Source organism: Cherax quadricarinatus, chromosome 39 (genome assembly GCF_038502225.1).
Source record: "Cherax quadricarinatus isolate ZL_2023a chromosome 39, ASM3850222v1, whole genome shotgun sequence".
Lineage (NCBI taxonomy): Eukaryota > Metazoa > Arthropoda > Malacostraca > Decapoda > Parastacidae > Cherax > Cherax quadricarinatus.
In genome coordinates this window covers 13,212,227-13,225,523 of record NC_091330.1, presented here as the reverse complement: position 1 = coordinate 13,225,523, position 13,297 = coordinate 13,212,227, and the positions used below count along the sequence as shown (strand labels likewise).

General features: G+C 40.3%; 1 protein-coding gene across 1 annotated transcript in view; it reads right to left on the bottom strand.

Annotated features, from left to right (window-relative positions):
• The window catches only part of MED24 (mediator complex subunit 24), a 91,829-nt gene extending 86,147 nt beyond the window's left edge, over positions 1-5,682 (bottom strand). The window contains exon 1 of the mRNA XM_053787597.2: positions 5,581-5,682. The gene's annotated coding sequence lies outside the window, so the exon portion shown is untranslated. The remainder of the gene's footprint in view (positions 1-5,580) is intronic.
• Between the last annotated feature and the right edge of the window lie 7,615 nt (positions 5,683-13,297).

The window sequence follows — 13,297 nt, the reverse complement described above, 5'->3', positions numbered from 1 at the left end:
GGCACTCCCAGGACATAAGCCTATGAAAGACAGGCTTACTCTCTTGATGTGTTCCAATGCTAGTGGTGATTGCAAAGTGAAGCCTTTATTAGTGTATCACTCAGAAACTCCCAGAGCGTTCAGGCAAAAGAATATCCTCAAGGCTAATTTGTGTGTGCTGTGGAGGGCAAACAGTAAGGCATGGGTCACTAGGGACTTTTTCTATGACTGGTTACACCAAGCATTTGCCCCCAATGTGAAAGATTACCTAACTGAAAAGAAATTAGACCTTAAGTGCCTACTGGTGTTAGACAATGCCCCTGGTCATCCTACAGACGTGGCAGAGCGACTTTATGGGGACATGAGCTTCATTAAAGTGAAGTTTTTGCCTCCTAATACCACTCCTCTCCTGCAGCCCATGGACCAGCAGGTTATTGCAAACTTCAAAAAACTGTACACAAAAGCTCTGTTTGAAAGGTGCTTTGTAGTGACCTCAGAAACTCAATTGACTCTAAGAGAGTTTTGGAGAGATCACTTTAATATCCTCAATTGTGTAAACCTTATAGGTAAGGCTTGGGAGGGAGTGACTAAGAGGACCTTGAACTCTGCTTGGAAGAAACTGTGGCCAGAATGTGTAGACCAAAGGGATTTTGAAGGGTTTGAGGCTAACCCTGGGAATCTTATGCCAGTTGAGGAATCCATTGTGGCATTGGGAAAGTCCTTGGGGTTGGAGGTTAGTGGGGATGATGTGGAAGAGTTGGTGGAGGAGGACAATGAAGAACCAACCACTGATGAGCTGCTAGATCAACTTCAACAGCAAGAGGCCAGACCTGAGGAAACTGCTTCGGAGGAGGGGAGAGAGAAATTGAAGAAGTTGCCTACTTCAAAGATTAAGGAAATGTGTGGAATGTGGCTTAAAGTGCAAACCTTTTTTGATGACAATCACCCTAACGCAGCTATTGCAAGCCGTGCTGGTGACTATTACACTGACACTGTTGTGAAACACTTTAGGAAAGTCATAAAGGAACGAGAGGTACAGGCCACTATGGACAGATATGTTGTGCGACAGAAGTCCAGTGACTCTCAAGCTGGCCCTAGTGGCATTAAAAGAAGAAGGGAAGTAACCCCAGAAAAGGACTTGACACCTCAAGTCTTAATGGAAGGGGATTCCCCTTCTAAACACTAAGACTCTCTCCTCCTCCCATCCCATCAATCATCACCAGATCTTCAATAAAGGTAAGTGTCATGTAACTGTGCATGCCTTTTTCAGTTTGTGTGTATTAAAATTAATATTTCATGTGGTAACAATTTTTTTTTCATACTTTGGGGTGTCTTGCACAGATTAATTTGATTTCCATTATTTCTTATGGGGAAAATTCATTCGCATAACGATAATTTCGCATAACAATGAGCTCTCAGGAACGGATTAATATCGTTATGCGGGGGTCCACTGTATAATCATGTATCTCTCCCATCTGCATTCTAGGGAGTACAGGTTGAGGAACTTCAAGCGTTCCCGGTAATTGAGGTGTTTTATCGCAGTTATGTGAGCCGTGAAGGTTCTCTGTACATTTTCTAGGTCAGCAATTTTACATGCCTTGAAAGGTGCTGTTAGTGTGCAGTAATATTCCAGCCTAGATAGAACACGCGACCTGAAGAGTGTCATCATGGGCTTGACATCCCTCATCTTGAAGGTTCTCATTATCCATCCTGTCATTTTTCTAGCAGATGCAATTGATACAATGTCATGGTCTTTGAAGGTGAGATCCTCTGACATGATCACTCCCAGGTCTTTTACTTTAGTTTTTCGCTCTATTGTGTGGTTGGAATTTATTTTATACTCTGATGTAGTTTTAATTTCCTTACGTTTTCTATATCAGTGTAATTGAAATTTCTCATCATTGAACTTCACATTGTTTTCTGCTGCCCATTTGAAGATTTGGTTGATGTACACTTGGAGTCTTGTGGTGTCTTCAATGGAGGACACTGTCATGCAAATTCGGGTGTCATCTGCAAAGGAAGACACGGCGCTGTGGTTTATAACCCTGTCTATGTCAGATATGAGAATGAGGAACAAGATGGGAGCTAGTACTGTGCCTTGTGGAACAGAGATTTTCACTGTAGTCACCTCAGACTTTACTCTGTTTGCTAATACTACTCTTTGTGTTTTATTTGTTAGGAAATTATAGATCCATCTACCAACTTTTCCTGTTATTCCTTTATCACACATTTTTTGCGCTATTACACCATGGTCACACTTGTCAAAGGCTTCTGCAAAGTCTGTGTATATTACATCTGCATTTTGTTTGTCCTCTAGAGCATCCAGGACCTTGTCATAGTGGTCCAGTAGTTGGGACAGACAGGAGCAGCCTGCTCTAAACCCATGCTGCCCTGGGTTGTGTAACTGATGGGTATCTAGATGGGTGGCAATCTTGCTTCTTAGAACCCTTTCAAAGATTTTTATGATATGGGATGTTAGCACTATCAGCCTGTAGTTCTTTGCTATTGCTTTATTGTCCCTTTTGTGGAGTGGGGTTATGTCTGTTCTTTTTAGCAGCTGTGGGACGACCCCTGTGTCCATGCTCCCTCTCCATAGAACGTTAAAAGCACATGATAGTGGCTTCTTGCAGTTCTTGAACATGGAGTTCCACAAGTCTGAGCCGGGGGCAGAGTGCATGGGCATGTCATTTATCGCCTTTTCGAAGTCATCTGACATCAGGATAATATCAGATAGGTTTGTGTCTACCAAATTCTTGGTCTCTCTCATAAAAAATTAATTTAGGTCTTCGACTCTCAGTCTGGTTAGCAGCTCGCTAAAAACCAAGTCATATTGGGACTTGAGTAGCTCACTTATTTCCTGCTGTCATCTGTGTAGGATCCATCTTGTTTAAGTAGGGGCCCAATACTGGATGCTGTTTTCAACTTTGATTTGGCATAGGAAAAAAAATATTTTGGATTTCTTTCAATTTCATTTATGGCCTTTAGTTCATCCCACATTTCTTGACTCCTGTAAGATTCCTTCAGCTTTAGTTCAATGTTTGCTATTTCTCTGACCAGTGTTTCCCTATGTATCACAGATATATTGGCCTCTTTTAGCCGCTGTGTTATTCTTTGCTTTTGCCTGTATAGGGAGGGCCTTTCTCTTTCTAGTTTACATCTTCTCCTTTTCCCTAAAGGAATAGACCTTGAGCATACTTCGAGTGCCACAGAGTTAATTTGTTGTAGGCATAGGTTGGGATCCGTGTTGCTTAGGCTGTCTTCCCAGTTTATATCATTTAGGACTTGGTTTACTTGATCCCACCTTATACTTTTGTTACTGAAGTTTAATTTGGTAAAGACTCCCTCGTGACTGATCACGTCCTCATGTCCTCCTTTGCAGATGACACCTGAATTTGCATGACTGTCATCCATCAAAAACACTCCAAATCTCCAAGCAGACATCAACCATATTTTTAAGTCATCCGCAGAAAACAATATGAAGTCCAAAGAAGACAAATTTCAATAACTCTGCTAAGGAAAACTCAAGGAAATTAAAACTGTATTGGAGTATGAAGCAACTTCCAACCAAATAAATAGAACTAAAAATCAATGTGAAGAATCTGGGAGCAATAATGTTGGAGAATCTCACTTTCAAAGATCACAATAATGTATCTACCACATCTGCTAGAAAAATGACAGGGTGAATAATGAGAACCTTCAAAACTAAGAATGCCAAGCCCATGATGATTCTCTTCAAAATGCTTGTTCTCTCTAGGCTGGAATATTGCTGTACACTAATGGCCCCTTTAAAGGCATGTGAAATTACACACCTTGAGAATATACAGAGAACTTTCATGGCACATATAAGTAGGATAAAGCCCCAAAATTACTGGGAACAGCTGAAGTCCCTTGATTTGTATTCCCTGGAATGCAGGCAAGAAAGATACATGATAATATCACTCAGAAAATCCTAGAGGGACTAGTCCCAAATCTGCCCAAGAAAATCACTCTCTACAAAAACAAAAGACTTGGCAGGAGATGCAACATCTCCCCCAATGAAAAGAAGGGGCACCACAAGTATGCAGAGACAACACAATAAGTGTCAGGGGCCCAAAACTGTTCAACTGTCTCCCAACATACCTAAGGGGGATTACCAATAGACCCTGGACTGTCTTCAAGGAGCTGGACAGACATCTAAAGTCAGTACCTGACCAAATGGTTTGTGGTACATATGTTGGTTTATGTGTGGTCAGCAGTAACAGCCTGGTCGATCAGGCCCTGATCCACCACAAGGCTTGGTCACAGACTGGGCCATGGGGGCACTGACCCCTGAAATACCTCCAGGTATACTTCAGGTATTGACAAATAGTGGTAAGAGAATGGGTCATAACTGTAGGATGCTTCTTAATAGAAAACAGACATTATTTTATATTTTACAATTATTACCAGATAGCTACACCATGGAACAAAAAAGTTACGTATTTCATAGGCAAGTTATTTTAAGATACATTAGCAAAAATCATTTATTTTTATTTTATATTTTTTTGATGCATGAGTGGTACAGAAGTGCCAATCAGCAATTAGTAGTGTTGCCTGGCAAGCTGCACTAACAATGACACAGCAGATATAAGTACCAACTGAGGGAGGAATAAGGTTAAGTTACATCAGGGTACTTTAATAATAATAATAATATCTTTATTTCTACAAGTACAAGGTATAGAGACCTAGCTGACATCAATGATGTACTGTACTACTATACAGAAAGCCACTTGTTATGTTCTCAGATCATTTTGGGCAAATTAGGTCAGTTTTGTCCCAGGATGCGACCCACACCAGTCGACTAACACCCAGGTACCCATTTTACTGATGGGTGAACATAGACAACTGGTGTAAAGAAACACGCCCAATGTTTCTACCCTCGCTGGGAATTGAACCCAGACTCTCGCCATGTGAAACAAGAGCTTTAGCCACCAGGCCACAGTTGGGGTTTTTGGAACGCTTGGTTACGTTTCTTAATATTTGCACAACACAGTACTACCCAACAACATATGACCCACTATTATTACATGTGGAGTGCTAAACCTGTAGGGTTATACAGTGCATGTGGGGGGGAAGGTATTCATGCTTAATTCAGGGAACCAGAGTACAGATCCAATTCCCTAGATGGAGAGCCCCTCACCAGCGTCAAGGAACCTCCCTTGAGGGGAACTCACTCATTACCATAGAATTTGAATATTTTAAAGCCAAAATTTGTAGAGGAACAACATTCAATTATCAGCTCTGGTATTCTCACAGGATGTTTGCGGCGCACAGTAAACTAGCCTCTCAGGCGGCACAATTAGCCCTGGTCCTGTAGCTACTAATTGGTAACTGCAAATAGGTAATTACAAGTTGATCATGGAGTGCTATAAACCAGCCGCTCAAAAAATCACAAAGTAAAAAGGATACCGAGTAGGATTTCAGAAACAAGACTTAGCAGTCACTTTCAAGTAAATCGGTCGAAAATTTTGAGATGGGAGCCATGAGTTGGAGCTCAACCACCTTAACTTTAATGAATAATTATTATTACATTCTAAAACAAGCACAAAATCCGCATGGATGATACAACAAACGGATAGTTACAAAAAGTTATTGTTGTTGTTGATAATGTTGGAGGATTTGAGGGCCACCAACAGTGACGCCGTACTGAGATCTGCTTCACTCTTACTGTAAGTATGTACTGTAAATTAAGTTTATTCAATTCAATTCAATTCAATTCAAAGTTTATTCTCTATAAGGATTACAATGCTGAGTTTACAGAAATTTGGTTATTGTTTGGTTTACATGTTGTAAATAGTGATTACAGAGTGTACCACTAGAACGCTTAGCATGGCTAGGCATTTCGGGCAGACTTAGTTTTATTCTTAATTGTAAAATATTACAAATTATGAGGTAAGTTGGTATTATGGCTAAGTGACTAAATACTAGTTTGTGAGTTTAGCAATGTGAATGCTTTTGTTTTGGCACAGTACATAGTTTCAGTATTGGAGTATCACAGGATTCATTATTTTAAGACTGAGATTAATATTTCTGTTTATGGTCAAATGAGTGAGTGAGTGTAAGTGTGAACCACCAGGTGGTATTCGTGTAGTTAGTTGATGGGGTTTATCAGGGAGATAAGATGTTTTCTAATGGTAGTTTTGAAGGTGATGAATGTGCCTGCAGTTCTAGAGTTCTCAGGTAGGGTATTCCAGATTTTAGGGCCTTTGACATACATTGAATTTTTGTAAAGGTTTAGTCGGACACGGGGAATGTCGTAGAGATGTTTGTGTCTGGTGTTATGCCTGTGGGTTCTGTCACAACTATCAAGAAAGCGTTTTAGGTCAAGGTTGATATTAGAGTTTAAGGCCCTGTAGATGTAGATTGCACAGTAGTAAGTGTGGATGTACTGAACTGGGAGTAAGTTCAGATCTATGAAGAGTGGGGGGGGGGTGTTGCCAGGGATGGGATTTAGTGATTATTCTTACTGCAGCTTTTTGTTGGGTTATTATTGGCTTTAGGTGTGTTGCTGCAGTTGATCCCCAAGCACAAATAGCATAGGTGAGGTATGGATAAATAAGTGAGTGGTATAGTGTGAGAAGGGCATTTTGCGGCACGTAGTATCGTATCTTGGAGAGGATCCCAACCGTTTTGGATACTTTTTTGGCTATATGCTGGATATGGGTGCTGAAATTCAGGTTGTTGTCAAGGTATAAGCCTAGGAATTTTCCCCCATTATTTCTGGTAATTAGAGTGTTGTCAATCTTAATGTTAATTTGTGCATCTCCTGCTCTGCTACCAAACATAATATAGTAGGTTTTGTCAGTGTTAAGCGTAAGTTTATTGGCTGTCATCCAAGTCGATATTTTAATCAGCTCCTCATTCACAATGGTGTTGAGGGTGGCAAGATTAGGGTGAGAGATGACATAAGTCGTGTCATCAGCAAAGAGAATGGGTTTCAGGTGTTGGGATACGTTTGGAAGGTCATTGATGTATATGAGGAAGAGCAGGGGACCAAGGACACTTCCCTGCGGAACTCCAGTATCAAGTGGCCGTGTTGCTGATGCTGTGTCTTTAATGGTGACGTACTGATACCTATTAGTAATGTAAGATTTGAAATAAGCAAGCGCATGGCCTCTTATACCGTAGTGATCAAGTTTGTGGAGTAGGATGTCGTGGTCTACTGTGTCAAAAGCTTTTCTTAGGTCAATAAAAATTCCTAGTGGATATTCCTTATTTTCCAATGCTGTGTAAAGCAGATCTAGCATTTTTATGATTGCATCATTAGTGCTTTTATTTTTCCTGAATCCAAACTGGCAGGGGTTGAGTATGTTTTGAGCCGTTATAAATTAATACAGTCTCCTGTGCACGAGTTCCTCAAAGATTTTGGATAGCAATGGTAAGTTAGATATTGGCCTATAGTTGTTTAAGTCTGTAGGGTCACCACCTTTATGTATTGGTGTAACCCTTGCCATCTTGAGTAGTTTCGGGAAGGTGCTAGTCTCTATTGACTTGTTAAAAAGTAATGAAATAGCATGCGAAAGGACATGGGCCGCTCGCTTGTACAGTAATGGTGGGACATGAGACAGATTCCCCGAGTTATTTTTAAGTGACTTTATGATCTCAATGACTTCCGTGGGCTCAGTTGGTGCAAGATAGAAGGAATTAGGGAAATTTCCATCTAGGTAGTCCCCGGCATGGGCATTGGTATGTGGGATTTTACTGGCGAGATTAGATCCTATGTTTGAGAAGAAGTCGTTTATCTTGTTAGCTGTGTCAGTGGGATGTAGTGGTGTTTCATTAGGTTTAGTTAGGACAATATTCTTGGTTTTTCTCAGTTTGTGGGTCCCTAGAATCTGAGAGAGTGTTTTCCAGGTCTTTTTTATATCTCCTCTAGTGTCTGTGAATCTACTGGAGTAGTATAGTTGTTTGGCTTTTTTTATCACTTTGGTGAGAGCTGATGAATAGTGTTTAAGAGTATCTTTGTGTATTAAGCCCTGTCTATATTGCTTTTCATATTGGTGTTTCTTGTCAATGGATTTCAGAATGGTGCTGGTTAGCCATGGACAACCAAGCCGTTTGTTTGTGATCTGTATACACAAATACAGTTACATAATAATAATAATAATAATAATAATAATAATAATAATAATAATAATAATAATAATAATAATAATAATAATAATAATAATAATAATATCTTTATTTACTACAAGTACATGTACAAGGTATATAGTCCTAGCTGACAACAATGACATACTACTATATAGAAACTCCCTTATTATGCTCTGCATTTCGGGCAAATTAGGTCAGTGTCCCAGGATGCGACCCACACCAGTCGACTAACACCCAGGTACCCATTTTACTGATGGGGAACATAGACAACAGGTGGAAAGAAACACGAAAGACCACAACTTTGTAATACCCACAATCAGCGGCCAGGCTTCAAACACCTTTTATTGTACAGCAATAAAGGTTTAGTGGTTCCCAGCCTTGATAAAATTAACAGCAAGATATTCTGAACAATGTTTGTGAACAATTTTATAAACTTGATTTAACTTCAGTTGCTTTATCTTTCAGTTTTTTTTGTCAAGGCAAAGTACCATGAAGAGCAAGCGTAGTCTATGACATTGTATAAGGGCTAGACATAGGGTCTTGCGAACCTCAGTAGGTAGACACTGTGCTTGTCTGTAGAGGAACTTCAGTCTGGCAGTTTATCATACATAGCAGCATATGTGTAGAGAACTTAGGATAACCTAAAAGGTTAGACAGAGTGACTTATTTCCATTGGGGTCCTTTTAATATCTTATTATTAAACTATATTATTATTATTATAATCAAGGGGAAGCGCTAAACCCGGAGGATTATACAGCGCCTGGGGGGGGGGGGATGTGGAAGGCATTCAGGCTTAATTCGGGGAACTGGAGCACAGATCCAATTCCCTAAATCAAGAGCCCCTCACCTACATCAAGGAACCTCCCTTGAGGGGTATTATACTATAAAGGATATATACATCCTGTGGGCTACCGCCCACAGGATGGGTATGGGGTGCATAATAAACATATTAAACTAACTAACTCCCTTTCTGTCGCTACATTCATCAGGTACCTTTTGGCTCTCTTCTTGAACTGCTTCATGCTATGACTGGCTTTGACATGTGCAGGCAATGTTCCATCCCTTTATTGCCCACAGGATGGGTATGGGGTGCATAATAAACATATTAAACTAAACTAAACCTTTATTGCTGTACAATAAAAGGTGTTTGAAGCCTGGCCGCTGATTGTGGGTATTACAAAGTTGTGGTCTTTCCCTCTAGTACTATGATTGCTGTGGTTCCCAGCCTTGATAAAATTAACAGCAAGATATTCTGAACAATGTTTTTGAGCAATTTTATAAACTTGATTTAACTTCAGTTGCTTTGTCTTCAATATGTGCTCCTGCAAGCAGCAGATCCTGGCGCAACCTGCTGCCGTTTGCAATGGCTGTCTGGCTGTTCTGCCGAGGAGGAAGAGGCACCTAGCAACATCTGTTGTTGGGGTAATGATGCATTCCTTAGAATACTTGTTAATTGCTCATTACTCTGTAATTTTTTCATGATTGTAAACATGTATGGACGTGTTTATGATTCATTACCTTTGTAACTTGTCATGTTTGTGACCAGCTCTACCTGGAGTTCATTACCTTTGTAACTTAGTCATGATTGTGACCAGCTCTACCTGGAGCTCATTACCTTTGTAACTTAGTCATGATTGTGACCAGCTCTACCTGGAGTTCATTACCTTTGTAACTTGTCATGATTGTGACCAGCTCTACCTGGAGCTCATTACCTTTGTAACTTTGGTAGGTAAGACACATAGGCAACAGTTAGGCAACTTTATTCAGAAATAAATAAACTTTATTTCGGAATAAAGTCGCCTAACTGTTGCCTATGTGTCTTACCTACCAACCTGTCGGTATTGTATACCATTTTGATGTTCACTTTTGTAACTTTCTCAGCTATCAAAACTTTGGAGTCCAGTCCCTGGACCCATTATGTACCTCTGTAATCTTTTGACTACCGCCCACAGGATGGGTATGGGGTGCATAATGAAGATATTACACTAACTAAATTTCAATATTCAGCATATCCAATTGTTGCAATTCATCCTGGCCTACATGCTCTCTTGGACTCAGGTCCAGGATGAATCTTATCATTTTGTTTTGGGTGATTTGCTGTTTATCTTTCAGTTTTTTTTGTCAAGGCAAAGTACCATGAAGAGCAAGCGTAGTCTATGACATTGTATAAGGGCTAGACATAGGGTCTTGCGAACCTCAGTAGGTAGACACTGTGCTTGTCTGTAGAGGAACTTCAGTCTGGCATTCGCTTTCCTTACCACACTGCTCCCAATCAGCTCTCCTGACATGCATGGGTTAAGGGGATTCCCAGATATTTTACTGAGGAAACGGAAGTGATGGGTTCCCCATTATACCGGACATTAAAATTATTTACCCTTCTCAGTTTTCGTTTCGTGCCCGAGTATGGCTTCCGTTTTCCAGAAGTGTAACGATAGTTTGTTGTCTACTAACCATTTGCTGCAGGACTCCAGTTCTAGTGTTATTACATTAGTTATATCTTGTGGGTCTTTACCTGACACTAACAGAGCACTGTCATCCGCATACTGTAAGAGTTTGCATGTGACTGATGGGCATGTCATTTACATAAGAATAATAAGGGACCCAGAATACTACCTTGGGGAATTCCACTTGCTATCGGCAGGGGTTCTGATTCTGTTTTGTTGATTTTGACAATTTGTTTCCTATGGCTAAGATGGGACTTAAACCAGTCTATGGAAGCTATGCCGATAGCTTGAAGTTCCTTACATAGTATATTGTGGTTCGCATGACACGCGACGGGCTGGAGTTTTGAGACTCTATGACCGCGGGTTCAATCCCGGCCGGGGGTATGGTTTATATTGTGGTTGAAAGTATCGAAGGCCTTTTGCAAATCTAAGGTTACCATTCCTATGAGGTTCACTATCGACATTTCAGTTCTCATGTAATCCATCAGATTAATTAGGGAGGTGTCGGTTGAGTAAGAGCTCCTAAAGCCTGATTGGTAACTATGAAGAATGTTGTTGTCATTAACATGCTTAACTACTGACAGTACACCACCCTTTCTAGAATTTTGCATATTACACTGAACATACTAACAGGCCTATAGTTGCTGACATCAGAACTACTATTTTTCTTGAAGATAGGAGTAACTCTGGCCTCCTTGAACCCCTCTGGGCTCTGGTACGGTATTAGTGGTGATGGACAAATTTATTATGTGAGTTAGTTTAATATGTTTATTATGCACCCCATACCCATCCTGTGGGCGGTAGTCAAAAGATTATGTGAGCAATGGGGATTGGCAATTCAAAGGCACCATCTTTTAAGAACTTAAACGGGATGTTATCTGGACCGGTGCTCTTAATTTGGTTTAACCTGCTTAGTTATTTTTGCACGAAGTCATGAGATACACTTACTAGTTGACAACTGTTTGGGGTTACCCCTTTATTGGTATAAGTAAGTAAGTAAGTAAGTAAGTATGCTTCAAACTTATCAGTCTGTGTTGAAGGTATTTGATGCAGCTGGTAGTTTACTTACTAGTGTTGATGCGACAGTTGTGTAGTATGAAGGAATAATTCAGTTTATTTAGGTATATTCAATTTCATACGGTTTTTTGGATGACTCCAATTGTCTCGCATATTAACATATGTGAAAATAACTTAAAATACCCCCCCCCCCCAAAAAAAAAAAAAAAAAAAAAGTCAGAGTGACATTTCTATATTGGTGTCCTTTTAAGACTGCTTTCTGCTTCCTTGCAATCAGATACATCATTTTTAACAAGAATAAAAAACTGAGTAAATCAAATGCAGGAAAATGAACTGCAATAAAAATAGATATAATAAAATAAAATAAAGTGAGTAAATCATACATGAAAATGAATTACATGGACACTGAAAAGAAGGAATGAGCTGGATAGTTAAGGGACCAGAAATTCAATTCAGGCCCGGTGGCCTGGTGGCTAAAGCTCCCGCTTCACACACGGAGGGCCCGGGTTCGATTCCCGGCGGGTGGAAACATTTCGACACGTTTCCTTACACCTATTGTCCTGTTCACCTAGCAGCAAATAGGTACCTGGGTGTTAGTCGACTGGTGTGGGTCGCATCCTGGGGGACAAGATTAAGGACCCCAATGGAAATAAGTTAGACAGTCCTCGATGACGCACTGACTTTCTTGGGTTATCCTGGGTGGCTAACCCTCCGGGGTTAAAAATCCGAACGAAATCTTATCTTATCTTATCTAGAGGCAAATACAAAAAGTTGCAAATTATGCCAGACCAATTTCCCAGCGGGCTGTGTATGACGAGGATAAACGTCTCGGGAAGAGAATGGGAAAATTTGTCATTGATTCTCAGAACAGAGTAGAGCAAAACGTTCATACTCCGCCGAGGCTGGTGCTCAAGTGCAGGTACAGAAAGGTAATTACTCTTGGTTGTTGTTGGGGTTAAGAACCCCTATACCTCACTATCCTCCCCTCAAGGAAGGTTCCTTGAACCTGGTGAAGGACTCTTGATCTAGAGAATTGAATCTGTGCTCCAGTTCCCTGAATTGAGCCTGAGTACCTTCCACATCCCCCCCACAGGTGCTGTATAATCCTATGGGTTTAGCGCTTCCCCTTGATTATAATAATAATAATAATAATAATAATAATAATAATAATAATAATAATACCTCATTATATTAAACGCTACTGACCGGTGAATCAATAAGGAGTGTTAACACAAATCTGGGTCATAAGAAAATTAATACAAAATTTCCACTAGACATAAACATGAGAATAAAATCTCCCCTGGGAAGAGAAAAGGCTATAAAAAAAAAATCGGGGAACAAAAAGTGGAAAAATGCTCCCTCTGGAAATAGAAAAAAGGAATAAGATTTAATATAAGACAAGCTTACTTAGACAATTTGGTGAATAAGTTGCATATGCAACACCTGGGTATATATAGTGAAAGAAGGCTCATCCACAATGGAGAGGGTGGGGGGTTGTTAATGCGAAAATTCAAGATTCTACAATTAAACTGCTGGTCAAAATTATGGGCTTGACATATTTCTGTTAGTGGGCCCCGCCCACATGTGACTACGTCTACTATTGCTGCATCACCACTTTTTCCACTGCCCCTACTACTAGATTTACCACGTCTCATTATAGGAAACTAAAGAATGTCTGCAACTCGACTGGTAACTCTCAATCCTATATTATGGGTATGACCTAGTCCACATGTTGGGCCCCAGTA